Here is a 4,462-nt window from a genome sequence, read left to right on the forward strand (position 1 = left end):
GTTACAGCGTGATGTGTGGCTACGGCAACCGGGAGTGCTCAAACTCCAGGGTAGGGTTGCACCAGCTGTGCGTAAGGTCTCGCACCTCGTTGAGACCTTACGCTTTTTGATATTTTAATATTGTACTGAGGAATATATACTGCAGCAGCTGCTCTGCCTGTTTTTGGATCTTTTGATCCATCTGTGAATATCTGAGTCATGTTGTTGTATGTTTGATTTATGTATTGTTGAACGATTACTTTTAATGGCAAATTATGTTCTTTCTTGTGTATCTCCTTGTGTATGAATAAGTCTATTTCTGGCATTGGATATATCCAAGGGGGTATAGATGAAATTATAACAGAAGGAGAAACTTCTATCTCGGTTATACCCATTTCCTGTGCCTCCTTATTTGCTACCCAGCCAAAACTATTTATTCTCCCATACTCATACTCCCAACAGTTCCCCAGTACCTTTTTAACTGGGTGTCTTTCATCATGTCCTTTTATATTAATCCAGTATCTCATTCTTAGCTTTCACCTACGAACTTCTAGTGGCATTTCTCCCATCTCTACTTGGATTGATGGTACTGGAGATGTTCTAAATGCTCCACAGCTGATCCTTAAAGCTTGAGTCTGAATTACCTCAATCTTTTTGAGCCATGTTTCGGGAGTTCCAGTTTCTATAGAGTATGTTTGAGAATATGTTGTCCCAATTCTAACTTGTATTGTCCTATTAAATAAGAAATCCTTGATCCAATCATAAATCTTTCCTGTAATTCCCATTTTATCAAGTTTCATTAATAAACCCTCTTTCCACAACATATCGTAAGCCTTCTCTATATCGAAGAACACTCCAACTACTACCTCTTTATTTACTTGAGCCTTCCTTATTGCTGCTTCCAGACTTATTACAGAATCCACAGTACTGCGCCCCTTCCTAAAACCACTCTGGTATTGTGAAAATAACCCCTTCTTCTCAATAAAATATACTAACCTTGACATTACCATTCTCTCCATAAGCTTACATAAGTTTGATGTCAATGCTATTGGCCTATAGCTGCTTGGTTGAGCTTTGACTTTCCCTGGCTTAGCAATTGGCACTATGACCCCATGTTTCCACTCAGAAGGCTTAGTAAATACTAGTTAGTGTTTGTAACTAAGTCGGTGGTTACTTTGGTTGCACCACCTGTTCTTAATGGAATACTTAACTAGTAGGTTTTAAGCTATCTGTAAAGTAATGCGTATGGTCGCATAAAATTACTTTTACCTGTATTGATCCAATAAACAGCCTTCAAATTTGTACACAGAAATGTTAAAAAGCTGTGAGCTTCAGTTTGAACTTGTTACAGTTGATGTTTGCTCATGTAACTGTCAGCTGTATTAAAGTATATCCCCATTAAAATACAATAAGTAATAAAACAAGGTTTAATAATAATATAGGCAATTTAGCTTATAACAATATCCAATAACTGTATCTAAAATGAATAAGGGATAATAAATAAACAGGCTACTAATACAACAGGCTGGAAAAATAGTAATTTATTCATTTTAATATTTTATATATTTCGTATGTTGAAACTTGACACCGGGTGGCGTACACAGGAAGCACTGTTCGATCGGTTTCATGCTGATTAAGTACATTTTTTACATAATATTAACGTCGTAAATGTAAATGAGTGTAAATGATAACGTCACCATATGTCGAAAGGACTGAGGCCTGTCAAGTAACATGAGCTCATTGTTGTCATTATGAGTCTCCTATTTTATTCCATCCGTTAATCCTCGTCGGAGGCTTCTGTAAATATCTAGTCTTTACGTAGAATTACGTCCTACCTAAATGTAACCACTCCTAAATTTAACTGCCCCTGGACCGGTGTTTTGACAATCTGCTACCTGCTCAGGATGTGCTACCAGCAGTAAAAACAGTGTTATGTAAAGTTAAAACACTGGTCACGACGCACGGGAGAACCTGTCGGTATGCACTACAACAGCATGAAATGTGTTAAAAACCTAGAAATCACACCTTGTAAGGCAGATAATACCTATCAGGATGTGCAACCAGCTAGTGTGATATGGTGTGAGGTTGCACTAAGCCCTAACCCTACGCGAATATATATTGGTAGAGTACGGAGCCCGGGAAGTCACCTGTTGGAAAAAAAACAACAATCCGTGGCGACGGTTTTGCAATACGTCCGCTCAGTTTATAAACTGTACTCACGAATTCTCAAACTGTTCCCTCGGTTTAACAAATCGTGCTCACGGATTAATAAACCGTACCCACGAGTTCCTAATCTGCGCTCTCAGATTTGTAAACCGTGCCTTCAGTTTTTGCAATCTGTACCCACAAATTAATTAACCGTGCCCACGCTTTCGCAATCCGTTCCCACGGGTTTGTAAACTGTACTCACGGATTTGTGGCTCGCCCTCATTTTCGAAGAACACCAGGAAGTACGCTGTTAACGAATCTTATTGTATATTGTTTTATTGTGTATTAAGTGTAATAGGCCTACATAAAATTGTCTTAACTGCGTCTGCATGCTTCAAGTGATTCTCAATTGTAGCGGGTATGGGGTGGAATATACGATTTAATATCAATGACGTGCATCCAAATCTTTTGTTTATTTGTGATAATCTTAGCACTTTATTATTATTGTCAAACCTGTATTATGACTGATATTTGACGAATTGCTTTGTTCCTTTTTTTGTAAGTTTTGGGCAAAAGCGTCTTCTAAATATGTAGCCTCAAATGTAGGCCTAATAATAATTATTAGTATTATTATTATTAGTTTATAACTATAAATGAGTTCACTTAAGACAGTAATATGTTTATCATAAAATAATTTATGAATGCTTTATTTTTAAGCAAAAATAAATGTAGGCCTATTTTATCCAAACCCGTAAAAGGTTAGGTTATAGCCTATAAAAATAAAGCATTGATAAATTATTTTATGACAAACATGTTACTGTATTTCTAAGTGAACTCATTTATAGTTATAAACTCTAATAATAATAATCATTATTACATTTTAGGCTACATATTTAGAAGACGCTTGTCCAAAACTTACAAAAAAAGGAACAAAGCAATTCGTCAAATATCAGTCATAATACAGGTTAGACAATAATAATAAAGTGCTACGATTATCACAAATAAACAAAAGATTTTGATGCACGTCATTCATATTAAATCGTATATTCCACCTCATACGCGCTACAATTGAGAATCACTTTAAGCATGCAGACGCAGTTAAGACAATTTTATGTATTCCACTTAATACACAATAAAAAAATATTGTCTAACCTGTATTATGACTGAAATTTGACTAATTGCTGTTACTTTTAAGTCGTTTTGGATAAAAGCATCTTCTAAATATGTAGCCTAAATGTAATAATAATAATTATTATTATTATTTGAGTTTATTTTTAATTTTTATATAACCTAACCTTTTACAGGTTTGGAAATTTGTTTGTGTTATATTTCTTTTTTGATTATTCTATTATACTGAGGTTATTCCCCCCAAAAAATGGACTTTAAAAGATACAAATTTGACAATTCAGTGTAGGGTTTAAGTAAATTGTACAGAATACTGCTCAATGACTCTCTCTCTCTCTCTCTCTCTGTTTACCCTTAGGCTTCCATCCACCTTTAGCTCATCATTTATTTCTTACCTATAGGATGGACAGATTTGAACTAATTCAACATTACTTTGACCTGGGTATGAAGAAATCCTTCATATTTTAAGTGTTAAACACAGGATTATTATCAGCATGAAAACACTTAAAAAAATCTTAGGTAGAAATTGACTATTTCGCAGAAAAAATTATGACAACTTGTTTGATGTTATTCAGTTTGTTAGAGAAGAGCTCCAAGGCTCAGGAGCATTGCATGGATATAGATGGATGTACAGTAAATGCAAGGAAAGAGGACTTCATGTGCGCAAAGAAGACATCCGCCTCATTCTGTCCACTCTTGACCCATTGGGCACCGAAATGCGAAGAAAAAGAAGACTGCACAGAAGAGCGTACTTTTCAAAAGGCCCAAACTTTATATGGCATGTTGACTCTTATGACAAATTGAAGCCATTTGGCATTTGTATCAATGGGGCAATTGATGGATTTGCAAGGAGAATACTATGGTTGAATGCATACTGCACAAGCAGTGACCCTAAAGTCATAGGGGGTTACTTCCTTGAGACAGTAAGAAGTCTTGGTGGCTGTCCTCGAATCCTGAGAGCAGATATGGGAACAGAAAACAGCACCATTAGGGATATGCAGCGGTATTTGCGACGTAGCGATGATGATCCACTGGCTGGAGAAAGAAGCTTTATCTATGGAAAAAGCACGGCCAATCAGAGAATTGAGAGCTGGTGGGGTATTCTTAGAAAAGAGTGTGTGGACCTTTGGCTTGAATATTTTCACCAAATTAAAGATGAAGGCAAATTTGATGGCAGCTGGTTGGACAAGAACCTTGTTTTATTCTGTTT

The sequence above is a fragment of the Xyrauchen texanus genome, chromosome 47 (genome assembly GCF_025860055.1).
Source record: "Xyrauchen texanus isolate HMW12.3.18 chromosome 47, RBS_HiC_50CHRs, whole genome shotgun sequence".
Lineage (NCBI taxonomy): Eukaryota > Metazoa > Chordata > Actinopteri > Cypriniformes > Catostomidae > Xyrauchen > Xyrauchen texanus.